Genomic DNA, 27,677 nt, shown 5'->3' on the forward strand with positions numbered 1-27,677 from the left:
GAATTTTTTGAAAAAAATATGTGTTTACGTAAGCGCGTTACGAATTCATGCATTATTTTGTGATAATATTTTCTCTGTGTTGCTTTTATCGTTTACAATGTGTTTATATATCAAAATGATCGCAATTTAGTGCACATTACAAACGAAAAAAAAGTAACTTGTTACCTTCAACCGTTTGCGCACAGCGCGATTTGAATACAATTATATATGAAATTTCGTTTTGCGCTATCATATATCGCATTATTTATATATGATAATGATAAGAATTTTTTTTTCATTTCTGATGGTTGCATATTAAACTTCAAGCAATGACAAAAAAAGGAGCCAAAAAAATGAACTTTAATCTTGAAAACTAAGCGCGCTGTGATTTTTTGAAAAAAAATATTTTTTCCGCTTACGCGCTCACTCTCAAACCCCTCCGGCATACGGGAGTCATTTTTTTTAATTTACCGTCCTCCGGCGTTTAAGGGTTAATTACCTTAAAATATGTAATTTCATACATTCAACTTACCTGTCAGATATATACATAGCTATCGACTCCGTCGTCCCTGACAGAAATTCAAATTTCGCGGCACTCGCTACAGGTAGGTCAGGTGATCTACCGCCCTGCTCTGGGTGGCAGGACTAGGAACCATTCCCGTTTTCTAACCAGATTCTCTCTGTCGCCGGTAGTATCAACATTGTTGTTACTTCCTCCTGACTGGAATTCTTTTTTCACAACACTTTTGATCATCTTTCGACTGATTTTGGTGACGTACTTGGATCGTTGTTTGGCATTCGCTATCGTGGACTGTTTTTTGGACTTCGCTTTGGATTTTCGTGAATATGTCTGATTCTAGTGTTAGCTTCAGAGTGTGAGTGAATGAGGGCTGTAAGGTGAGGATTCCGAAAGCTTCGGTAGATCCTCACACACTACATTGTCAGTGGTGTAGAAGGGTTGAGTGCTCAATTGAGAATACGTGTAACGAGTGTGGAGAGATTGAGTGCTCAGAATGGAAGCAATCTGACTTCTTACTTGAAGAAGTTAGAGAAAGATAGAGAGAGGAAGGCGGCTTACAAAAAGCCGGAAAATGTCTAGTAGTTCTGTAGCTTCTTCTTCTTCTCTTAATTATGCCCATTCTATTTCAGCCCGTCACAAGTTCAATCCCTCTGATTCCGCCTCAGAAAATAGCGGAACTCAGAGCTTTCCCTTCAAAAAAATGCAAGCAAAGAGAAAATGGAAGCATTGGAAGGTAAGAGAAGTGAATGTGGTTTCTCGAGTGATGTTAGTGTCCCCAGTGTAGTGGAGGGGGCGTCTGGTCGTCTCTGCGACGCTCCCAGGCCTAGACCTCTTCCAAGCTCCCTGGCCCAGAGGAGAAGGAAAGTCGAAAGCCTTACGGGGGTCGTGGAGAATCCCAACGATCAGGCGTCCTTCGGCAGAATCTTATACATCTCAGACTGCCAGGGACAGCTTTAGGAAAAGCGTCCTTCGTGAGTGCTTTTCATCATCTAGTTCGCCTTCTCCGAGAAGAGGATGAAGGAATCGAAGCTTTCACGTCCGCTAAAAGGAATTGGAAAAAACCGGTGAGCTCAATTCTAGCCCCGAGCGCTTCTCTGAAGAGGAGGCGCCTTCGGTAATCAAGAAAGCTAGAAAGGACTTAGATCCTGGAAGGAAGGGAAAAGACTCTCGAGCGCCTTCCAGATTCTCCTTCTCCTGATTCGAATGAGCCGGGTTCGACCAGGAAAATTTTGATGAATGTACAGGAGCAAATAGCGTCTTTGGTAGGAGTACTTTCTAAAGAAAGGCCTACTCGTAAAAAAGGATGACAGGCTTCCGATTAAGAGATCCAAATACCGATCTCCTGTCGGGCGCGACGAAACCCTCCAGGGGAGTTTGTCGCACAAGCGGCCATCTCTGGGGGAGCGGTTGCGTTAGGCAGGCGAGACTGGGAAAGGAAGTAACTCCTGCCAAGCGTCAGGAGCCAACTAGGAGCCAGGCGCCAAGTAGGCGCAAAGAGCCTGACTTTACTGTAGATCGTTCTAGGCCCAGATCTTCATCAAGCAACAAGAGCCAACTGGAGAAGAGAGAACTCCTGATAGGAGTATAGCGCCCGCTAAGCGCAATATACTTGCCATTCGAAGGGCGCATTCCATGAGCGATACTCCTACCAAGCCACAGGAGTATTCGGAACTAGATGCGCCTTCCATAGGTCAGGAGTATTCGGGAAGAGATACTCCTGCCAGGCACCTGGAGTACTCTGACCTCGATACTCCTCCCAAGGCGCCAGGAGTATTCTAGACTTTTTACTCCTACCAGCGCCAGGAGTATTCGAAGCGCGATGTGCCTACCAAGCGCCAGGAGTATTCTGAGCTTAATACTCCTAACAGGCGCCAGGAGTATTTGGAGCGAGATGCGCCTTCCAGACGGCAGGAGTATTCGAAGAGTGTAACGACTGTCAGGCGCCAGGAGTATTCCAAACAGGATACTCCTACCAGGCCTCAGGAGTATTCTCAGCGAGATACTCCTGCTAAACGCCAGGCGCATTCTCCTCATGAAGAGCTTGACATCCGACAGGATGTCTAACAGGCGTAAAGCAGTGATACGTGACTCGCCTAATGATAAACGTAAGGAGAGAGTTACTCCTAGCCCATCTCCGTATAGAAGTGCTTCTTCTTCAAAGAAAGGAAGAAATCAAGAGAGGAGACAGAGGAGGGAAGGGAGCCTTCTCCTTCCGATTCCTATTAATTTAGATGACGTCTCGGAGGACGAAGTTACTAACAGAGAAGGGCTTTCGAATTACAAAGTTCTTTTCTGCTCTTCTCTTAGAAGAATGTGGAGATGCATTGACTCCAGCCGCTTCCTCCTCCTCCTCCTCGCTCTCTATTTTCAAGTACGAAGGCACACAAAGTCTTCGTCTTTCCTGAAAAATGAAGCCAGCCATATCCATGAAAAGGGCCTTACAATCTCTTGACTCCTGGATCAAGACTAAGAGAGGAATTAGGAAGGACGATCTTTTGCATGCCTCCCGCTAAAACTAAGGGGCAGGAGAGGCATATGGTACGAAACGGGAGAAAATATGGGATTGTCTCTGCGACCCGTTTCAGCTGAATCGGACTTCTCCAGTCTCGTAGACTCGTCGAGGAGACATGCCTTAAATTCAGCGAAAGCAACATGGGTCTTTCGGAAATGGACCATCTCCCTCAAGGGAAGGACTTTTTCATACCTTAGAAGTATTTAACTTCCTAGATTGGTCCCTTGGGGTCATTGCTAAGAAGTCCCATGAAAAAGAACAACTAAGCCCTGAAACCTTGCATAGCATCCTTACATGCATCGATAAGGCGGTTCAAGATGGATCGGCGGAAGTGTGCTCCCTCTTTGGTGCGGGAATACTAAAAAAGAGAGCGGTTCATAGTGCCTTTCTCACTAAGGCCGTGTCGCCTTCGCAGAGATCCGCTTTGCTTTATGCGCCTCTCTCTGAACATTTATTTCCTTCGCAGTTGGTGAGAGACAGTGCCCATTCGCTAACTGAGAAAGCCACTCAAGATCTTTTAAGGCAATCCTCAAGGAAGAATAGACCTGTGGCTAGTGAGGAAAAGGAAAGCCTTTAAGCCAGTTCAACAACAGCAGCCCTTTCGAGGAGGCCTCAGGCTAGATCCATCGTCAGAAGAAAATCAACGGAAAAAAGGGGAAGATCTGCCTTCCGTCCCATTTAAGAAGGGAAAAATGAGAAATCTTTCCTCCAGACACCTGTAGGAGCCAGGTTACAATTCTTTGCGGGAGCATGGGAAGACATAGGATCCGATCCTTGGTCGATGTCAGTAATCAAGAAGGGTTATTATATCCCATTCAAGGACAGGCCCCCCTTGACAACGTCACCGAGGGAAACTGTCAGCCAGATACAGGGACCCCTGTTCTGATGGATACTCTTCGTCAAATGGTGGAACAGATGTGGGACAAAAGAGCAATAGAGCTGGTACTGGATCAAAGCTCCCCGGGGTTTTACAATCGCTTGTTTCTCGTAGCGAAAGCCTCGGGGGGATGGAGACCGGTACTGGATGTAAGTTCGCTGAACAAATTCGTACAACAAACAGAAAGTTCAGCATGGAAACGTCTGCCTCAGACTTGCAAGCTCTCCGTCAAGGAGATTGGATGGCGTCCCTAGATCTTCAAGACGCATATTTCCAACGTCCCGAGGAAGTACCGTTCTGTTTCATGTTCGAGGGAAGGATCTATCAGTTCAGGCCCTGTGTTTCGGCCTGTCTACGGCTCCCCCAAGTCTTCACAGACTTGATGAAAAATGTGTCAAAACACCTTCACATGAAAGGGATAAACGTCTCCCTATACCTGGACGACTGGCTCATCAGGGCCAGGTCTCAAAAGCAGTGTCTGGAGGACCTGTCAACAATCCTGGAATTGACAAAGACATTAGGATTAATCGTGAACCTCGAGAAATCTCAGATGGTCCCCAGCCAGAACGTAGTCTATCTGGGATCAGTGGATTCTCGGGGTTTTCGAGTATTTCCTTCTCAAGAGAGAGTAAGGAAAGGCTGTGCCACAGTATTGAACTTCTTAGAGAAAGAGCGTACTTCAGCGAGGGAATGGTTGAGCCTTCTGGGGACCTTTCCTCGCTCGAACAGTTCTTTCCTCTAGGAAGGCTACATCTCCGTCCGCTTCAGTTCTTCCTGAGAAGCAGTTTGGAGTTAGAAGACGGACAGCTCTCAGACACGTTTCCAATCTCATTAGAAGTAAAGCAACAATTAAGGTGGTGGTTGACCCCCTTAGAAGAAAACAAAGGAGTATCCTTAGAAGTTCGAAGGAACCCAAACCTGACATTGTTCTCAGACGCGTCGGAGACAGGTTGGGGTGCGACTCTAGGGTCCGAAGAAGTGTCAGGCACCCTGGTCGGAAGAGCAGGATGTCATGGCACATAAATTGCAAGGAGCTCTTTGCGATTCACCTCGCGCTAAGGAGCTTCGAGCTGATAGTCAAAGACAAAGTAATACAGATAAACTCCGACAATACGACCGCTCTGGCTTAATGTCAAGAAACAAGGAGGAACTCACTCTCTCGCCCTATACGAACTGGCAAGAGATCTGCTGATTTGGGCAAATCAAAGGAACGTGGTTCTTCTAACGAGATTTGTTCAAGGGGAGAGGAACGTGAGAGCGGACAGACTGAGTAGGAGGTTCCAGGTCCTTCCTACACGAATGGACCCTCCACTCGGAAGTCTGTCAGACCCTTTGGTATCTTTGGGGAAACGCAGATAGATCTATTCGCCACGTTTCTCTCCAAAAGGATAGATACATTTTGCGCCCTGGTAGAGGATCCCAGGGCTTATGCAATAGACGCCTTTTCTCCTGGACTGGGTCAGGGCTAGACGTGTACGCTTTTTCCCCCATTCAAGATTCTGGGGGAAGTAGTCAGAAAAAGTTTGTGGCCTCGAAGGGAACCAGAATGACTGATAGCCCCATATTGGCCATCCCGAATTTGGTTCACGGAGGTGATGGAGTGGACAGTGGACTTCCCCAGGTCTCTTCCAAACAGGATTGATCTGCTCAAACAACCCCACTTCGAGAGGTACCATCAAAATCTACCCACTCTTGCTCTGACTGCCTTTTGACTATCGAAAGACTTGTCAGAGCGAGAGGGTTTTCTCGCAAGGCGGCAAGCGCAATTGCTAGAGCACGCAGATCATCTACTAGGCGAGTGTACCAATCGAAGTGTAAGAAGTTTTCAAGAAACTGGTGCAGGTCGAAGAAGCTGTCCTCTTCCAATACCTCTGTAATCGAAATTGCGGATTTCCTTCTTTTCCTGAGGGAAAAAGTCACATCTTTCTGTACCAACAATTAAAGGATACAGAATATGCTTTCGTCAGTCTTTAGAAACAGGGGCTTAGACTTGACGAATAATAAAGATTTGCACGATCTCATCCGCTCCTTTGAAACGTCCCAAGTCAGTAGAGCCTAGGATTCCGAGTTGGAACTTAGATGTGGTTCTGAAATTTCTGTCCTCGGAAAAGTTCGAACCACCTCATACGGCTTCATTCCGGGATATCACTAGAAAGTGTATATTTCTTCTATCTCTGGCTACGGCTAAAAGGGTCAGCGAGTTGCACGCCCTTGAGTCACGAGTGGGTTTCAAAGAAGATTCTGCGATTTGTTCATTCCAGACTCTTTTTCTTGCCAAAAACGAGAACCCTTCAAATCCCTGGCCTAGGAGTTTCGAGGTAAAAGGACTTACTAGCCTAGTAGGCAGAGAAATAGAAAGATCACTTTGTCCAGTTAGAGCACTGAAATTCTATCTGGACAGAAAGAAGCGGTTGGGAGGCTCACAACATGGTCTATGGTGCTCGGTGAAAGACCCCAAGAGACCTATGTCTAAAAATGCTTTGGCCTTCTTTGTTAGAAGTGTATTACCGAGGCTCATAAGAACTGCCCAGATGACTCTTTTAATCTATTAAGAGTAAGAGCTCATGAGGTAAGGGCAATCGCGACATCAATTGCGTTCCAGAGAAATATGTCACTTAAAAATATTTTGGATGCAACCTATTGGAGATGCAACTCAGTATTTGCATCTCATTATTTAAAAGATGTGCGAGTAACGTATGAGAAATGTTTTTCTCTAGGTCCGTTTGTGTCAGCACAGACGGTCTGGGTAAAGGAAGAGAGCACCGATTCTTAAATATGTGTACGTAACCCTCTTGTCGGAATGTGTTCTCGTGTTTCCTGTGCATGGGAGTGGTCATGTCGCACTGGCGGCCCTCACTTCGCTTCATTAGGAAATCGAGTGACAGCTGACTATTAGAGGGGTACAAAATTTTTGGTTGATTTTGTATGTATGATTTTTGAGTTTGTGGTTGTTTGCTAAGAGTTTGGGATGACTCTTAACAATCTTAGAACTAACACGGGTTAGGATCGGGTGATCGGGATCGGTTGTGTGGTCCTTAAAGAAGGCGTGTTGTCATATAAGCGGATAGCACCCCTTGACAAACGCCAGTTAGGCTCTGCCGAGTAAGTGGATAAGACCCCATCGACAGACCAGCAAGAACTCTTGGCCACAGATTACTATCTCGCTAAGGCTCTTGAGATGAAGCAGACTCCTGGGCAGTAGCCACGAAGTCTTCCATCTAATAAGGTAGGAACAAGGTTTATTTATACCTACAACATATGTTGTTTACCTGTCTAGTCAGTAAGTTAGCTGTCTCTTGCCCTCCACCAAAGGGTGTCAATCAGCTATGTATATATCTGACAGGTAAGTTGAATGTAATGAAAATGATATTGTTATGATACAATAAAGTTTCATACATACTTACCTGGCAGATATATACGATTGAAGACCCACCCAGCCTCCTCCCCGCAGGAGACAGGTGGAAGAGAGAATCTGGTTAGAAAACGGGAATGGTTCCTAGTCCTGCCACCCAGAGCAGGGCGGGTAGATCCCCTGACCTACCTGTAGCGAGTGCCGCGAAATTTTGAATTTCTGTCGGGGACGACGGAGTCGATAGCTATGTATATATCTGCCAGGTAAGTATGTATGAAACTTTATTGTATCATAACAATATCATTTTATTACTTTTCAATTAAATTACAATTACACAAGCTTGTCGTCAAAACAGCACTGTTGTAAGGAGGCGTGGCTTAGACAATGATGCCGACTAGTCTATTTCCGTGGCTCCAGATTCAACCATATCACTTGGTCTTGGCTGATTTTTTTGTTTCGAGTTAGCATAAATAAATATCTGGATACTTGACTTATATGGAACAGTCATATTGTTCGTCTTAACAAGTAATTTAAGGTCAAAATTTGACTGATACGGCTCATTGGTAAGCTAGTTTTTTTCCCTCAGCTTAGATTGCGTAAATTTAGCGATTCCGTTTTGTTTTCACTCGTTTTCATAGGTGGATATTACGAACCTTACTTTATTAATCTTTTTGTTGGTGTGGAAACAACAGTAAATGAGCTCTTCATGCCATTAGTTTTTTACCACAGCTGCGTTTGGAATTCATACAAAGCTTGGGACTTTTATCCAGATTGCTGATGCATGTAATATTGCCTTATCAAGCTTCAGCTACAATTATAACATGAAATACAGTAATTACTGTCGCACGTGGATGAATACATTAAACGGATGTTGCTATCGGATTCGATTACTGTCACACGCGGATGAATACAATAAAGTGATGTTGCCATCGGATTCGATCATATTAGCAACAAAGTTCTCGTTCAGTTGCTCATAGCTGTACGCAGTTATACGAGTATATATTATCATTAAGATAATACTTTTTAACTTATAAGAGGGTGCAAATTTATGGAGGTGGAGATGTTAGACGATTGTAATTCTCTCTTTCTCTCTTACTTTCCTGATTCCATATTCTCTCTATTCATCTTATTTTCCACCCTCTCCTAACACTTGATTCATTGTGCAGCAGAGAGGGTTTTTTTTTCCTGTTACAACCTTTCAAACACTTTTTCTGCCAATTTCCTTTTAGCGCTGAATGACCTCATAGGTCCCAATACTTGGCCTTTAGCCTAAATTCTATTTCAAACCCAACAATCTCGCTGTCTGACTACACGCTGCTGCCTACGCAGTGGCGCAAGAGATGTAGGAATACTTATTTGCAATGTAGTGCCGATTTTAATTACTAACCCCATCGTAAAAATCGAATTACGCAAGTCAATTACTGTAGCTTCAATACGGACTGGTGTCACAATCACGCCTTGAATAATTTTCCTGATTTTTCTAATGTTCGTCAGATTATCGTGGAGAACAGAGTCAGTCTAGTTTTCTCTCTCGCCCACTTTTTCTCTTGTTTAAAACTTATCGTCTTTACACAATCTTCTTTATCTGGTCATTCTTCAGATGTCGCTTCGGAGTCTTCTCGCTCATCCTGTTTTCTTTGCCAATAACACAGCAGAGCAAGTTTTCATCGTTTCATCCTGAAATTTGGGGATTTCAATCTCTCTCTCTCTCTCTCTCGCTCTCTCTCTCTCTTCTCTCTCTCTCTCTCTCTCTCTGTTTGGGGTTAAAAGGAAGTAATTTTGGAGGGGTTGCCTTCTTAGCACCTTCCACGGGTCCTGTAATTCTCAGTCTGCTGGTGTTGATTGCTTCAAGGCGGTATCCACAACTCTGCTTTTTCATCCTTACTTATTTTGAGACATAATGTGTCCTCCGTAGTTCTTGCTGGGGGCTACGGCAGTTGGAGATTCATCTGGGCCATCGTTGACTGTATCGATACCAGTTGTGTCATCAGCCACTCCTTTCATAGGGAGGGTAGTTAAGTAATCTTCTTCGTTCGTTCCATTTATATACCTTAGGTGAGTGAGACTTAACGTGCTTACCGCGGTAATTGCTGGGGGCTACGGCTGTTGGCAGTTTGTCTGCACCATAGTTAGGCACTTTTCGTGCACTCGGCCCCATTCTTATGGTAGCTGGTAATTTCCTTCTGCTGCTACCATTGGTCCACAGTTCGACCAACCTGTCATTAAAGCACTATGTACAGCACCAGTTGGTTCTCCACCTGCACAATGCCAAGCGCTAGAATGCTCCGATGGTTACTTGTAGTGACACTTCTCTCTCTCCTTCTGCTTATTTCTCAACTTTTTTCCTGCTGCTTTTCTGTTCCCACCTTAAGGGGGCTGGCCGGAACCCCACCCCCTATATATGGGGGTATAGGGCGAAAAATGCAAAGTCATGAAATTCATGGAGCTTCATATGGGCAATTGAGAATCTATATTTCGTTAAAAAAAAAATTCCTCTTACTTTCGTAGTTATTGGGTAATTAGAAACATAATTCAATAAGCCTAAAAACATTCATTCGTTACAAGAAAAAAATCAATATTCTGTTATCATAAAATTTTGATAATTATTGTAAAGAAATTGTTAGAAATGGCTCTGTAGAGATTCTGTGGCCGAGAGGGGAGTATCACTGTTCAACAGATCAGTGTAGCACAGACTTCAAGTAGTCACAAAATTGTTTCGGTCACTGTGACATTCGCGCTTTTACATATGTTATCTATTTTGGCAGAAAATTTCATCATGCCAATGAGGAAAAGAAAAGGAAAACATTCTCGCTAACAAAGACGAAGAAAATTCGCTCTAATATGATTACATTACATTAATATATGATATTAGCGTTTAGTAAGGAGAGAGAGAGGGAGGGTTGGTAGTAGTAAACGCCCCTCTTGCTGAAGCACACGTACACTGCCCCCAGGCTACGATCTTTGAGCAATGGATCTTAATTTATGTAAATAACATAGTTTTGTACAGCCACTTCCCCGAGATAATATACTTAGCTATAGTCTGACGTCCCGCAGAATTCAAAACTCGCGGCACGCGCCAGGTTAGGTCAGGTGACCAGCCACTCCCCCGCTGGGTGGCGGGAATAGGACATTCCCGCCCGTTTTCTAACCAGAATTTTTCTAATCGTGTAGCAACAAAACATCGTTGTGGTACTCCTGCATTGGACTTCTTTTCTCGTTTTGGCCGAGGATTATCGATTTGTCTTTGGTGATGTACTGATCTTTGGTGCATCGCTTATAGTGACTGTTTTTTTGGATTTGGAAGGATTCTCTTTAAAATGTGACGTGGCACCTGTATTTAGGGTGTGCGAAAGAGTATGTAAGGTGAGGTACGAAAGCTTCGGTGGATCCTCACAGTTTGTAAAAAAATGTAGGGGAATATTGTTCTGAGGACAACACCGTCTGAAAGGGAGAAACTTAAACGGAAGTGGAATGGAAGGACCTTGGCTTCTTATGTAAGGAAACTGAGAAAGATGGGTTAGGAGGGCTTCCATCAGAAAGTCAAGTAGATCCTGCTCTAATAACATAAGTAGCCTCCTAATTTCTAGTATTCTCCTCTCATAGTTTGGTTTCAGCCTTCCCCCATTAGCGAACCTGTAGAGCGTCTACGGAAATGGCTGCAATGAGCCTCTATAAGCTTGAAACGCAACTGCAAGCGATGAAGGAGGAGGTAAGCGCAGTGATGTGCAGTGGATTTGTGCAGTGCCCCAGTGAAGTGGAGAGGGGGCGTCTGACCGATCCGCATTGCTCCTAGCCTAGACCTCTTTCAGATCCCATGACCAAGGGAGGAGGATGTCGAAAGCCGAAGGGGGATGTAGATTTACCCAACGGTCAGGCGTCCCTTCGGCAGATCCTGTAGCCCGCTTCCCAGGCTCAAGGATAGCTACTGCAAAAAAAGCGCCTGGGAATGCTTTTCGGACTCGATCTTCTCTCCCAGAAGGGGAGGAGTTCTTCCGCTAAATCGCGTCCTCTTAAGAGATCCTGGAAAGACGCCAAATAGCGAAGCGTTACGTTCCAGTCCGGAGCCTTTTCCGGATTATTCGCTGCTCGTAAGAAGAGAGCCTGAACTCCTGACTCCTTCCCCGGAAGACTTATCACAAGACAAAGGAAGTCTTGGTAGGACTCCAACAGCGTTGTCTGCCTTAGTAGGATTTCTTGCTGAAGGCTCTTCTAGGAAGAAAGACATTTCTCTTCCCATCAAGAGTTCCGTGGAGAGTCAGAGAGTAAGCGTCCTGGCGTTAGCCATAGCTCCTCGCTGAAAGGTTTTCGCCCCAGCGAGCTTCAGTCGTACACAGAAATCGGAAACGCCCTATGAGCAAGAGTTTCCCAGGAGTTTGACTAGAGAAGAGTTTGCCTCCCATGGCAAGCATCGGAGCCTGATTCGCGAATTTCTCGTGAGAGAATTCGTCGACTAAGAGCTCCGAGAGAAAGAGTCCCCTCTCGATTTGAGCTCCTCTAGAAGAAAAGGAGCACTCGTTCGCCTCGAGACATTTTCCGAAGGACGCAGTTTTCGTCTAATAGGCCTCGAAGATTGGACAATTTTCTTCTCTAGGAGATAGGAGAGATTCTAGCCTCTCGGAAAGAGAAAGGAAAAAAGGAGTTATTCGCCGCTAGCGCAGTCAAACGACACAAACTCTCCCTCATGGACGACGGAACAGAGGTTCTTCCTTTTCTCCATCGCAGGCGCATTTCGCCTTCTAGGCGCCTCATCAGGAGAAAAATCCTCTCTTCTTGGACCAGCATCTCACCAGGACGCAGCGCCTCGCCTTCTTGGCCTAGGCGCGTCACCAGGACGCACGCGTCTCCTTCTTGGCGCCAGGAACAGGATGTTCTACTTTCGCCTAGCAGGAGTTCTTCGCCTCACAGGCGCCTGATTCGGACGCAAGCGCCTCTCCTAGAGACGCAAGGAGCACATCAGAAGTCCGAGTATAGAGAAATCCAGGGACTCACACAGGAAGGGATGATAGGATAGAAGAAAGGAAAAAGACTTCCTTCAAAGGATCGGTCTCCTGTTGAGAAAAGCTTCTCCCACACACTTTTGGAAGAAGTATCGGATGAAGAGTAACCAAAAGATGCAGGAGTTTCAGACTATAAGAAACTGCTCTATTGCGAGGTGTTTGGAGACTCATACGCCAGTCGGATCCCCCTTGCCAGATCGTTATTAATCCATACGAAAAGTCGAAGCTCCTATTCGTTTAAGAGACCCCTACTCTTTCTATGAGAAAGTCTCTGAGTCTAGAGAAACTGCTCAGGGCTAAGAAAAGAAGCGGGGTAAGAACAGTTTTCTTGTCCCCCTCTAAGTTGACAGGGAAACCAGGGTGTGGTATGATACCAAGGAGCCAATGGGCCTGGGTCTCCTTCGCCTCTGATGCGGATTTTTCCGCTTCTATGCTCTAGAAGAACGCTCTACATCGGCAAAAAGCCTCTTGAATGTGTGAGGATATCTCATCAAGGGCCTCTTCAGACTCTCGAAGTCTTTAACTCATGGACTGGGCCTTGGGGAGCCTTAGCCAAGAAGTCGCAAAGAACCAGACTTCGTTTCCATGGAAGAGTTGGGCAGTGTTTTAACCTGCCTAGACAAGGCGGTTAGGATGGCTAAATGAAGTGGCATCTGTTTTGGATCCTGTATTTTGAAGAGAGGGCAGTTTAGCTCCTTCTTAACAAAAATTGGTTTCTCCTATGCGAGATCCTCCCTTTTATAGCGCCCCTCCTCTAGTCACCGCCTCAGAACATAGTGAGGACATTTCGAAGACGCTTAGAAAAAGCCACACAAGGAACCGCTCTCAGTCAGCGAAGAGGCTAAAGCTGCTGTGCCTCTGGCGAGAAAGTTCCCTCCAGCAGCCTTTCGAGGTAGTCGCATCAACTTCTCTTAGAAGTGACGACCGAGAAGAGAGGAAGTCTTCTCGAAAAAGGCCGTTCGTCAAAACCCAGTGAGAAACGGGGGTCCTCCATAAAGTTGCCAGGCTTCTAGATACAAACTTGGGCACGAAAGGTGCCGATGCCTGGCCCTATCCATCCTAAAGAAAGGATATTTAATCCCCTTCAGGGAAAAAAACCTCCTTTCTAACGACAACTCCAAGGGAAAGTTAACAGCAAATACAAGGAATCCTCAAGAAACAAGCCCTTCTACATCTCGAGAGCGATGCTTTTCAAGGAAGCCTAGAGGAAGTAAGAGATCTCTTCCCAGGGGTTTTACAATAGCCCTGTTCTTAGTTCGAAGAGCTCAGGAGGTTGGGAGGCCATTTCTGGAGTGAGCGCAAGAAAATTCTTTAGCAAAAAAGGAAGTTTACTATGGAGACGACAGCCTCGTTTAGCAGCCCTGCGTCAGGGGATGGATGGTATCCCTGGACCCGCAGGAGCTTATTTCACGTAGCCAACCATCGTCCAGGAAATATAAGATTTATGGTACAAAGAGTTTTTCAATTTCGGGCCCTTTCTTCGGACTATCAAACAGCCCCCAAGTTCGGGTCTAAGAAAATGTGGCCCATGGCTTCACTCGAAGGGATTTGGATATCCTTGTATTAGACGCTGGCTGAACGAGCACATCGCGAGTCAGATGTCTGGAGGACTAAAACTGACACTGGAGTTAACACAGCCTTGACTGTTGGAAACCTCGAGAAATCCCAGAGATTCCCCGCAGAAACATTGTTTATCTGATCCGGATGGATTCTCGGTTTTTCAGGTTTTTCCATACAGGAAAGACAGAACCGCTGCTTGGAAAAAGTAGCAACCTTCCTAGAGAAAGAACAATGTTCGCGAGGGAATGGATGATCTGGGGGACCCTTCCTCGTTGGAACGTCATTTCTCTCGGAAGCTTCACCTTAGCCGTTACAGTTCTTTCTAGAACGTGGGATCAGATCTCAAAATCTTTGGGACCTTCAGATCACGAAGGAGATAAAGGAGGACCTGCTCTGGATGAATCCGTGCAGATCAGCGAAGGAGTATCCTTCACGTTCCGAACCCTCGGCTAGTGTTGTACTCCACCTCAGATGCGGGTGGGGAGCTCTAGGGACGAGAGAAGTGTCAGGCACCTGGAGGGGAGAACAGGTGTCCTGCACTCAATATGATTAGCAGCGATTCACCTGTCCCTCATTCACTTCGAGGGCTCAGATCACGGGTTCGGGACTGAGATCAATTCGGACAACACAGCTAGCTTTATATCAAGAAGCAAGGAGGGACGCACTCGTTCTCTTTAGAAACGAAGAACTACGCTTGGGGCAGAAGAGAGAAGAATCACTCTCCGGACAAAGATTCATCCAGGAACAAAAATGTACGCCGACCTTTCTGAGCAGGAGAGCCAAGTACTTTTCCTACAGGGAATGGACGTTGCTCAGGAAGTATGCAACAGACTTTGGAACCTCTGGGGGAGATCCAAATATAGATCTTTTTGCCACCACATTGGAACAACAGGCTGGAAAGTTACGCTCCCCGACGCGAACCCAAGGGGAGCGTGGACTCCCAAAAAAACTCCTCGATTGGGCAGGAATAGACGGGTATGCTTTTTCCTCCGTCAAAATATTATCGGAGTGGTAAGGAAGTTTGAGCAGCAGAGAAAGCCAAACGGACCCTCATAGCCCCGGTTCTCTCACAAAACGGTACAGAGGTACTGGATGGATGGTAGATTTCCGATATCTCCCAAACAGGAGCGATCTTCTCGACAACCCCACTTCGACAGGTGTACCACAACCTCCCCTCGCTCTGACGCCTCAGACTTACGAGGACTTGTCTAGAAAGAGGCTTTTCTTCGAGAAAGCTGCGAAAGCATCGCAAGAGCGAGAAAGACCATACTATTCGGTACCCAGCGAGTGGGATGTGTTTCGCAGTGTAGAGTAGAAGGATATCCTCGCCAGTCCTCTGACGATATAGCCGATTTCCTCTGTATTTGAAGAGAAATGTAATTTAGTAGCTCCTACAATTAAGGGCTATAAGAGTAGCTATCTTCAGTCTCAGCATAGAGGCAACTTGGGGAAGACAAAGATTTGCATGACCTATAAGATCCTTCGAGACGTCAAACAACAGAGGGATAGAGCACTAATTGGAACTTAGATGGGTGGTCCTCAAGTACTTAATGGACATCAAAATTTCGACTCCCTGTAAGCTAAAACGTCCGAAGACCTGACAGGAGTCTTATTCTTGGTCGCGCTGGCTTCACGAAGTAAGTGACTAAAGCCTTAGAAAATAATGTTGGCTTTAGGAACGACTCGGCGTTCGTTCCTTCAAACCAAGTTTTTGGCGAAGAATGAAACCCTTCGAAACCTTGGCCTCGAAATTCGAGTTAAAAGGACTTTCTTCGCTGTAGGAACAGAGCCTAGAAAGGGCTCTGCCCAGTGAGAACCTTAATTTCTACATAGAAAGGAAGAACGAAATACGGGGAGTAAGGAAAGTTTATGGCTCAGTGAGAGATCCCAGAAGGCAGATCTCTAAAAATGCTCGGCGTTCTTCTCAGAACGTAATCAGGAAGCCCATTTACAGTGTAAAGAAGAACAACTGGACCTCCTTAGATTAAAGCTCACGAGTAAGAGCAGTCGTACCTCTTTTGGCATTCCACAAGAACTGTCCATACAGACCTAGTGGAGTCGACCTTTTGGAGATGCAATTCGGTCTTTGCAACTCATTATTGAGAGATTCAAGTGATTATGCAAGTGCTTCACTCTAGGAGCGTAACGTATCTGCGATCGTTGCTGGGACAGAGAACCCAATCCTTTTTAGTTTATTAAGTTAGGTAATGGTGTTTGGTGCATTTTTGGTCGATTGAAAGAGCGTGTTGACCCCTTTCAAATCGTAGTGCTAACATTAGTGTGGTCAGGTGATCGATTGGTCGGTAGGCTCCTTGTGTGTATTAAATACTTAAAGCTCTATCATGTAGGGTTAGCCCCCGTTGTTATGATACAGGTCAGGGTTCTGAGTAATGGGTCAGCCCCCATTGGTACGATCCAAGAAAAGCTCTACCATAAGCGGGTAAGCCCCCATTTGGTATGATCCGAGGTTATCAGACGCAGTCTCACCTCTCTGTAAAATCTATGGCAAGCAGATCATGACAGTATCAATGAAGTCTTCTTCCATATCAGGTAGGAACCAAAGGAAGTTGTTTTTAATATACCTACAACGTATGTTTGTTTCCCTGTTTTTATATTCATAAATAATTAGTATAACGTCTCTTGCCCTCCCCAAAAGGGTGTCAATCAGCTAAGTAGATATCTGCCGGGGAGAAAGTCATGTACAAAAAAAGATATTGTTAGTATACAATAAAGTTTTGTCATACTTACACGGAGATATAACGATTAATGGCCCCCCCAGCCCTCTCGGAGACAGGTGGAAGATTCTTGTAGAAAAACGGGATGTTCCTATTCCCGCCACCCAGCGGCCGAGGGAGTGGGTGGTACCTGACCTACCTGTCGTGTGCCGCGAGTTTTTGAATTCTGTCGGGACGTCAGAGACATAGCTAAGGTATATATCGCCGGGTAAGTATGTACAAAACTTTATTGTATATAACAATATTATTTTTGGTTTTATTAATACCCAAAAAGGAACATAATCATACTAATCATGATTTATTAACATCTAAAAAAGAGAGTACAACTTCGAGAATTTCATCTATTGACATCTGATTTACGTTTTGTTTATTTTTGTTCGGCACGGAATTTCATCATGCCAAAACGGAAAATACTAGGAAAACATCTAGGTAACATTCAAGAGAAAATTTCGCGTAATAACCGAGTTAGTGGAGAGAGAGAGAGAGTTGAGTAAGGAGTGCCCCGTCTTGCCTGACGCATGCCCCAAGCTACGATATGAGCAAAGGATCAATTTATGATTAAAATTATAAATAAAATAGTTTTGGTTTATAAATCAAAAAGAAATATACACTCATAATAATCATTTATTTATAACACGTTATAGACACAAACGAAGCTTTTTTTTTCCAATTTTTTCAATCTTTTTTTTTTTTTTTTTTTTTTTTTTTTTTTTTTTTTTTTATATAAATGTTCCTATATGGGTATATTTTTTTACCATAATGAAAATCATATCTAGCAAAAAAATGACTTAGAAAAAAAACTCCTCATTTGATGGTCTACATCGGGTCTATATGGTAGTAATCCCAGGTCTTAATATTAAATATCAAGGGAGGAGATAGATTTGAAAAATGGTTATTTTTTGGGTAGATCGCCTGGTGTCAAAAACGAAGGTCAGAGGCAAAAATCATATGTGGTTTGGAGTGTCCCAAGTCACCTTATTAGTGGTAGAATATCAAAGTCCTGTCCTTAAAGAATGGCATTAGCCGGCCGGCCCCCTTAAGGGGTTTTCAATGTGGTTTCGACCTTGATCCGGTCTACTGGGAGTATTTTCCTTTCCCTCACTTGCTTTCCAGGAATCCAGTCAGGTTAGTATTGGTAACGGGGGCGGGGTAAGCGGATCGCGTTTTGCGACCTTTGCGCTTAGGGGGCGGACTAGTTATTGTAGCGCCAGGTCTTGTGTCATAGTCTCTGGTGAGCGGGGGGAGTTTCGCAGTCAGTGAGACTGGTTCAAGTCGGTCATCATCTTGTTGTACACATTTGGCGCAACAGTGTGGAATGACTCGCAGGGGTGGGATTCATCGCCAAGGTATATTCGGCTAAGTAACGTTATCGTCATGGGTAGTGAGGGTATGCGCAGTTCGAGTGAGATAACTCTTACAGGTTTTGCGGACTGGTGAAATTGGCTCTTGTGAAGGATGGACAGCGGCGGACAGGGGTTAGTATCAGTCGCGTGCAGGTTGCAGTCGAGACGACTTACTCAGGAGTTTATCACTTGTTGTATCATTGCACGTCGATCGGTAGGCTGGATATGATGGGACCTATGCCATTTGGTATCGAGCAGGCCAGTAGTAAGTTCCGGGTTTTTGGGTGCTGCTCTTTGTTTGGGGGGGTTCGGCTTTCTCCTTTCCTGTTCCGGTCTGGCCGGAGGTCAGGTGACAGAGGAGATATACCTTTGAAGAGGGACTCGTTTTGCTAGTTGTGGGTGTTGTTTCTCGGGCGAAGAAGTAGTGAGTATAAACGGATTGTGGACTTTGTGCATTCTCTCTTTCCGCACTCCAGGCTCCGGAGAAATCTCACAGTTAATTCAAGTAATGTTTGATACGTTGTATTCAACAAACCAGCAGTCTCTTAAACATCAAGTGGGCTGATCTGGTTTCGGCGAGTCAGGCAATTTTTGGGGAAGGACTTAGGCTAGCATCACTTTCTGTATGAGGTAGCGGGTAACTCCTCTGCCGGAGTCCGACTTCTGGTTTACGTGTCAGTTGAGGCTTTTCTCTATTGGGTTCCTTCATTGATTCGTGTGGTAGGGGTTACGGATCATGAGGCTCTTATTTGGAAGACACCTTTCACAGCCAGTGGGAGGCCTTGTCCCACTCTGTGTGGATGTGGTGAGATTTGAGGGTGTTTCTCAGAGCCTGGACTGTTTGATAACCTCTTTACTTTGGTTTCGAGGGGGTTTGCATACCAACTAAACATTATGGATGGTTGTACTATGTTTTGTCAAGGAGAAGAGGGACTTCTTGTTAAATCATTTGCCTCAGCGCTATCAGGATTCATAAGAAGGGGTTCTTAGTCAATCCAAGGGCGCAAAGTATCGCGGAGGACTATCCTTTGGCTTCCGGAGGAATGTTCGGTGTCAGTGATCGTGTAGGTGGTTATTTGAGAGTCGGTGTGGTTTTTCACAACACTGTACCTTAGGGAATTTCAGTTTCTTCAGAGAGGTTACTCGCGGGGTCCTGTCGTTGCGGTAACTCGGTTTTATAGTTGGCTTGGTAGAGTTAGGGTGTCAGAAGTTTAGGGAGGCAGTGATAGTCTAAATGAACTCTAGTGTTTCTGTTGGTCAAGCTTAGGCTGAGTGTATTGTTCCTTTAGGCCCTTGAGGTTAGGCAGATCATGATGGTCATGTTGGAATAACTACAACTTCAGCACAAGTCATCTACATCAGTGAGCAGTAGAGAACTGAAGGTCCGCACACTCAACTTCATCCCCATACATGAGAGGCTAGATAGCCACATGGGAGGTTCACCATTTCCCCTCCATACATGAGAGGTATAGAATACCGCATGGGAAGTTCTTCAGACTCAGGCGGTACCTTGGACTCAACACCGACGGTATGGTACTTCCTTTGCAAGCATCCTCACCTACTGAGCAGGACAACCAGGTGAGGAGATTTGTTTTTACCTCCAAGAATAAGAAGTATAGCTTATCGCATGGGAGGTACCTCTGACTCAGACAGTACCTTAGACTCAACATTGATGTTGAAGTACTTTTCTTTGCAAACATTCTCACTTCCGAGTTAGATAACTAGGTGAGGATACATGCTTTTATATGTACATGGTAGGTTGTTTATGAGTTACCTGCGTATGTTCCGTGGACAGGTCGGGCTTAATTAGATTTACATTCCAACCTCCAGAGTAAATGTTGTTGAATCGGGTTTTTTGGGCTAATTCAGGTGGTCAGGGAGTGTATTGCAATATGAAGTTTTCATGATAAAACTAATATTGTAATACTTACCTGAACACCTGAATGATTCCCACTCTTCTCCCCACTTCAATTTGATAGTGAATGATTCAATTGAGGAGATAGGCCTCTGGTGGCCGGTATTTGCAGCAGCATTGCCAACGGTAACACAGGTAACTCATTTGACTAGATTTTACCTGCAGCGTTTGTAACACTGACAGTTAAAATTAACTTACTTAGTGGGTAAATATGTGGGGATATAGTTCGGGCTGGTCAGTGACCAGGGCTAATTCAGGTGTTCAGGTAAGTGTTACAATATTAGTTTTATCATGAAAACTTCATTTTTGTTATGCGTAAATTAGATCAATACAACGGTTTTTGTGAAATCTATTATATGGTTGTATACACCAGTGACCTGTCACGTTTCAGTGACTGAATTGTCAGATTCCTTAAATCAAGTTTGAAAAATAATTCCGTATCTTTAACATACTAGAATGTTAATTTTTTTAATGTGCTTTGTATTACACTGGATTTAAAGAACTCAAAACCATATGCGAGCTGAGGTTGTAGTGTTCCTGATATGGCACACTGTGAAGGAGCTTATGTACCAATCCTTTCATCTGTACGGGTCTGTCTTATTTATTTTATTTTTTTATTCATATAATTCTCCACTCGCTGTCCACCTTTCCTTCAGACTTTTGTTGAACTGTATCATTTGATGACTTGGTGGAATAACCCTTGATATTTGGATGATACACATTTAAAATGAGGGTGAAGTTGAATGGCATGCCCTGTCACCTGTAGAATTCAAGTAGCTGATATGATGAAGTAAGTAACTCATGTTAAATTTTGCATCCAGTTTTTAAATATGATCTAAACAGAAATAGGAACTTGGATGTCAAACCGAGTCACTGGGGTGAGACTGACATAGCTAGATAAAAAAAGAAAAAAAAAAAAAAAGCATTGTGACTTGTCAGTTAAGAGTAATGGTAAGAGCTGCTATGATACTTAATAATCTGTCCCTTCCCCTCAACCCTCCTTTAATGGAAATTTATATCAGATTCCTTTCCCCTCAGAAACTGTTCAAATGACAAAATTGACCTTTTTCCAGGCTTGTACGTCAGCAATTTTTGTTTGCTTGACTATTTACACAATATCAGCAAATTACGGGTATCTCACGTTTGGATCACTTGTGAATGGAGATGTTCTCTTGTCATACGATGCTAGAAAGGTACATGTGTTTGTTGCAGTTATTCTTTTAGGAATCAAATCATGGACAACTTACCCAATTCTCCTGTTTTGTGTTAGGTAAGTTTATAGTTATAATTATGTATTACTGTATTTGCATTTTATTTGGCTGCTAGAAACATGTATAAAACTAAAAATGCTTTTTACTATCTGTTTTGCACATAAATTCATTTTCATTCTCTGTTTAAGAATTATGTTTAAAGGTATTTGTATGTAATAAGTTTTGTAAATGTACAAGACAATTTTGTTGTTGTAAGCAACACAAAACATCTTTTGTGAGCATTTTATAATCAGTACGTTCATGTGAAATGTGAACCCAATGTTTTCATTAATGCAATTACACATGGTCAGACAATATTTGCCAAGGTTCAGATTATTAGCTGAAACATAAGACACGGTGGTTGAAAGGTAGATAATCTCTAGGGGGTATTGTTGGTAGTTTCTGATATGTCATACTATATACAGTACTCAAGGTTCTTTGTGGAAATCCCATTTTATGTTCTACTAAGAGCTTGTATACCATCCGAGCCCTGAGTGGACAAAGGATAGGCTGGAGGATTTATTATTGGTCTTGATGTGTCAGCTAGGATCTGTCATAAGGGCAGAATTTCCTGGCTCTTTTGGGATATTCCAGGTAAGATCTCTAACCTGGTCTTCATTTTCTTAAAAGTTTGCTCAAACAGCATTTGTCTAGATATAATGATTGAATAGATTTTTACGACAAAATTAACTTCTGTCACACATCATAAACTACACTACTGTACTAGGTTGTTATAAGTTATGAGAGCACACTTTGTTACTAGAGCAGCTTGTATACCTGATCCAGCCAGAGATGAGCCAGCAATGATGGTGTTAGTAAAGATATACTGGTCATCAGCAACACAGCCAAAGTTTAGTAAGTTCAAATTACAGTGACCCCCCATATTTGTGTTCTCCAGATTCACAGACTCACACATTTGCGGATTTCTCTCTGGAACATATCCCATTATTCGCGGGAAACTCGCTTATTCGCAGTATTTTCTATTAGAAATATCCACAAATTCACTTTTTTTTATTAATTTCATCATAAAATGCACTTTTTTTGATAAAACTTTGAAAAAAACAGGTTTGTTTCTTTGTTTGTATGGTGTTTTTACATTGCATGGAACCAGTAGTTATTCAGCAACGGGACCAACGGCTTTACGTGACTTCCGAACCACGTCGAGAGTGAACTTATATCACCAGAAATACACATCTCTAACACCTCAATAGAATGCCCAAGAATAGAACTCGCGGCCACCGAGGTGGCAGAATTAAAAAAAAAAAAATCAGGTTATATCATTTTTAGTGGTGGTTTTCTTGAGTTAACTAACAAAAATAGGCTGTTTTAAGGCATTTTTTATAGGGGTTCCAACTATTCACAGGGAGGGTCTGGGTAGGCATCCCCCGTGAACACTCATGTTTGTTTGGACCGAGTCAGTCAAACCAGGATTGATTCTTTCAAAAGTGGCATAACCGAGATTGGCCTAGCTAACTTATAATCAACACCGTAGAAGCTATTCAGATTGTCTTAGTAAGGAGAGAGCCCACACTGTGTGGGCTCTAACTAGAATAGATGTGTTTCAATCCAAATACCAATCATGATGGTTCCAATCAAATGACACTTGTCTTACAGCCAGTCAGGGGCAGTCCCCAGAGATGTCAGCAAACTAGTCACTTTAATTTCGGAAAGCCCAGCAGTGGTGGTTGATGAATGGTCTATTCTGTAATCTCCGCCTTCTATAATTTTGAGTACTGTATATAGATATCAACATAGAAGTCCTTCGTGTAAGGAACAAGACAGTAAAACATTTTTTGATAGAATCTTCACTGTATGTACCTGTAGAAAGTATTTTGGCAAAGCCAAAATGGGGTCTAATAGGTGCCAGTTCAGGAACCAGAAACTGACTAGAAAGTAAAATTAACTCGGCTAACTACAGCTGAAATGTTTAAAGTTTATTGCTTCTTTTTTGAGAAGCTGTTCAGTACAGTGATAAATGAGCATAATTATTTTTTTCATGGAAACTTACAACTTTTGCTGTTCTCCTGACATTAAATGGTATAGAAAGAAAAGTGGGCTGGTTAGTAAGGAAATAAGAGTGCAGTAGCACCTCGTACTTTGAACCTAATCAGATTCCAGAAGGCTGTTCGAAGTACGATTTGTTCGAAATATGAAACAAATATCCCTATAAGAAATAAAGGGAATCAGGATAATTCATTGCAGCCAAACCAAAGTCCCCCCCTTTCACATTTTTTCTATTATTAATATGTTCAAAAGTTAAATTAAGAGTGTAAAGTAATGAAACAGTATGTTACATGTAGTAAAATTTTCTAAATTTTATTTTTCCTTTGTACGATTTATGAACTCTTTGGTAAAAATGGCACCGGCCGGCTGGGGTATGGAGGGAGGAGAGACGGGAACCCTTTGAGCAAACCAAATTGGTTGCAGTATGCAAAGGTTGATAACAAAATCAATTTTATTCACATAACAGGTACAAAGATAATCAAGGAATCAATAGTGCGTGTGTTTGAGAGAGAGAGAGAGAGAGAGAGTTATCAGCTGTTTACACTTGGATCTTAAGTGGACGAAAGTGATTAATTATACCATAGTACATCAGCTTACTGGTGGCAAACGGAAGAATTTTACAACAAACATGAGGATTTTGCAAACAAATAAGTAATAAGTCAAGAGTGCAAGAAAAGGAAAGAGGGATAAAATAACTTTTCACAAGGAACCCGTTTAAACAAACAATCATAGGCATGCAGAAGCTGAAAGCGACCCAAGTTTGTTTATTACAGAGCTTAGTTACTTTTACGGTAGTAAAAAGCAATTGTCACTAGATTGGTATTTTACTGTAACACAAATAAAGGTGATTTGGGCAGAACGAGTGTAAGTGAAAGAAATGAGCGAATAATCATCCTAGATCAGCTGATAAGTTGGTGGGAAGCAGAGCCGTTCTTCCCTCTCCTCTGCTCTCTCTTTCTCTATCGTCTCACTCAGCGCACCAACATTGACTCAAGCAAGCTTTTTTTTTATGGTATTGCATTTGTTTGATCATATGTTAAATTTACTGTGAAATAACAATTTTAATTTTTGTGAATTGGTACTGCTTTTACGTATATATTATAGTAAAGATTTTACTGTCTCTTCTCTCCTTAACAATACCATGACGCACGATAACTTTAAATCATTCATTCATTATTCCTCAAAAATATAACTGCTTTCTCCCTCTACCTCGAGTTAGCTCTGTATCACCACAATGACGAATGATTTTGTTCATCATTTGTGCTAAATTTTATTGTGAAAAGCTTTGTTTTTTCATTTACTATTTTGTTAATATTGGTTGACTAGACAGTCTCATTTGGCGCATCAAACACTGGCTGAATTGAGACTTTTTTTTTTTTTTTTTTTTTTTTTTTTTCTGTATTGCATTTGACTGTTTTCATATTTTATCATTGTTAAATTTATTGGGAAATTCCCTTTTTATGTGAATTGTTATTGCTTTTACGTAGTGAAATACAGTAATATTTTAACTCTTCTTCTCTCCTCAACATTCAACGCTCCCTCGTTCAGTCTCAAGTCACCTGGGCATGACGTCACCGTAGTTACAGACAATTTTATACATTATGCTAAATGTTATATTGAAAGCTAAATTTTATATTAAATGCATTATACTTTTATTTATTTTGTCAAATATTGTTATCATTAAACTATATATTGCATATGCTAAATGTTATATTGAAAGCTAAATTTTATATTAAATGCATTATACTTTTATTTATTTTGTCAAATATTGTTATCATTAAACTATATATTGCAAATGAAAAAAAAAAAGTTTAATACTGTTTAACTTGTAAGACCCAGTAGGCCGTCAAATACAAGTATAGACCAGATAATCAGTCAATTTGAAGTACGAGCATTTGTTCAGCAAACGATACAAAATTATCTAGAAAATTTTGTTCTAAAAATGGAAAGTTTGACATAAGAAACGTTCGACAAACGAGGTACCACTAGTTCCTACCTGAAGGGCCACCATTTCACTTTTTTTCTCTCGTATGTTAATCATTCAGCTTACAGTATTTTATCATTGACAAGGAAGTGATGTATTTCAAATAAAAGGCTGTTTGTATAAAAGATATAAAAGTAAATATCCCAAAAATTGTTTTATTTTGCAATCTCATGCTGTTCATGGAAACTTTTGGATAATACAATTTTTAAGTATGTAAGTTTTCATGCTTTAATTTTACTTTCTATATAAATCATTTTCATTGATAGTAAGAAATGCCATTTGGTATTTTTTTTTTCACAGGGAGGCAGTAAGTGACCTTTACATACAAATGAAATCCTTGTCTCCTGTTGAAGCATCACTCAACGAACCTGCTCGAAGAAGGGTTAGTATTTTGAACATTTTGTCAGAATATCCCATTTAATTCCAGCAATGCAACTTATTTTCCTAGACCATTGAGTTATTGTGGGTTTTACTAGAAATTACTTTTATTTTTAGGCAATATAAAATGCCTGATTTCTTGTGTATTTTACTATCTTTTGTTTTATTGTAAGGAACTATGAATTATCCTATTGTTACGACCTCAGGTTTGTTAGCTATGAAAAATATAAAGTGATTAAAAAAATTTGTCAATTTAGAAAAGTGAGTGAAGTAAAAAATTGCAATAAATTAGTATTAATTGCATTCTGTAGTCTCCTTATACTGGGGAATTAGAGTGAAGTACAGTACGGTCCCCAATTATGCGAGAATTTGGTTGATCCACGGCTTCGCAGAATTGGAAATTCGCAAATTTCGAAACACATACCTTATGGGAATAATTCCATTAGGGCCAAGGCAAACAGCAACTTACTCAATCAAACTTATTTATACTACCCATTTTCAATACTTTCTATGTACTATACTGTAATTTTTTCTAATATGAAATTGTTCGTATGTATAAATAAAACATTAAAAAGGTTTTAATAACTTACACCCAGGATGGTGAAAACTCCCACATGTAAACAATGCCACCATTGGGTGCAAGTGTACTGTACAATGCAGTCATTTCCTTTAAAAAACCTTTTGGATGGAATTTCCTTTACCTATCCGCTGCCAAAAGAACCTTTGAACTTCTCTATCTCATCCTCTGTGAAGGGTTCTTCTGCTGAAAGAAGGCTTTATGAACCATTTGAGGTTTCGGGGACCAGTAGATCATGCGTGTCTTCACTCCCGTTAGGCCTAACAAACCTGGTTACGAGCACCTGTATGTTTATTTTGTCCAGCAACCGACTTTATGTAATCGTTTTCATATAAATTTATTCTATGATAAAAAAAGACCGATGAAAATTCAAATTTTTAATATGAAATTACAATTTCTTAAAAAGAAATGATAAAAATTCAAAATTCAATATGAAATGACAGTTTCTTGAAAAGTTTAGATCAAGTGATTCTCTCTCTCTCTCTCTCTCTCTCTCTCTCTCTCTCTCTCTCTCTGCTCAAAAATTAAAAATTTTATGAAATTGCAATTTCTTAAAAAGAAACCATAAAATAAAAATTCAAAATTCAATGTGAAATGACAGCTTCTTGAAAAGTTTAGATCGAATGATTCTCTCTCTCTCTCTCTCAAAACATCTGCTTCTCTGTTAATTACTTTTACTAGTCATTTTCATCAAAACCTATTTCAACAATAGAAAAAAAAAAGATCAAATCTGCATGATGCGGACGATCAGAATATATTTCACAGATCTGAATAATAAGTATGGCAATGATGATCCGATCATTCTTATACACTGCGCTATGATGTCACAAATGCGTGAGGCAGAGCCTTCCGTCTTAGCTAATGGCTGAGCAGAAGCCTTCTGAATACACTTCGTAGATCTGAATAATACCTATGGCGATGATGATGATACCGATCATTCATACCTACACACTGCACTATGATGTCACAAATGCATGAGGAAAGCCTTCCATCCTAGCTAATGACTGAGCAGGAAATCTTTCTCTCGCATTCCCCCTTGGAGGAATAGTATTTTTTTCTTCCAAGCATTCCCCCACCCCTTCTCTCAGATATCAGCAAACCCCCCCATATCTAAAATACTTGAAAAGACAATAGATTTGATACGTTTTGCAGCGTGTGACTCGCAGAACTTGAATGGCTTCGCAGATAGAGAAAATATATTTTTGAGAACTAGCAACCACATAAAAGGGGAATCGCACAATTCGAAACACGCATAATTCGGGACCGGACTGTACTTTGAAATATGCAAGTAAGATAGAAAGGATCTCCTTGTAGAATTATGATTTTGGGTATTAATTGCTGTCCCAAGATGAAAATAATCAGTGAAATATATACAGTAACTATATTGAAATAGATTACAGTGCCTCTCTTAGTAAAAACATTAATATAAAGTCAGTGTAATGCATGATAACCTTAATTGTTTGTTTTGATGAAAAGAAAATACTCTCAAGCCTCAAGAAACAACCAATTCATTGAGGTAGAATTCTTTGGCCCTAACCTAAAAGCAACACATTAGTGTCTTAGGTATTTTAAGTGCAAGACTGTTTCTATTGTTTATACATTGGTTGAATTTGGCATTTTAGAAAATGTCATTTCTGCTCTGCCTATGACTAAGATCTCCGTTAGTAAATTGTTGACTTTCATAATGATTTTGT

At 42.0% G+C, this 27,677-nt stretch overlaps 1 protein-coding gene and 1 long non-coding RNA gene across 2 annotated transcripts in view; one reads left to right on the top strand and one right to left on the bottom strand.

The window, feature by feature from the left end:
* The window catches only part of LOC135222535 (sodium-coupled neutral amino acid transporter 7-like), a 456,233-nt gene that overhangs the window by 165,864 nt on the left and 262,692 nt on the right, over positions 1–27,677 (bottom strand).
* Positions 1–27,677, top strand: part of LOC135222300 (uncharacterized) — a 42,163-nt gene that overhangs the window by 13,653 nt on the left and 833 nt on the right. The window contains exons 2-3 of the long non-coding RNA XR_010316272.1: positions 20,864–21,060; positions 25,329–25,410. This is a non-coding gene — a long non-coding RNA (uncharacterized LOC135222300). The remainder of the gene's footprint in view (positions 1–20,863; positions 21,061–25,328; positions 25,411–27,677) is intronic.

This window comes from Macrobrachium nipponense, chromosome 3 (genome assembly GCF_015104395.2).
Source record: "Macrobrachium nipponense isolate FS-2020 chromosome 3, ASM1510439v2, whole genome shotgun sequence".
Taxonomy (NCBI): domain Eukaryota; kingdom Metazoa; phylum Arthropoda; class Malacostraca; order Decapoda; family Palaemonidae; genus Macrobrachium; species Macrobrachium nipponense.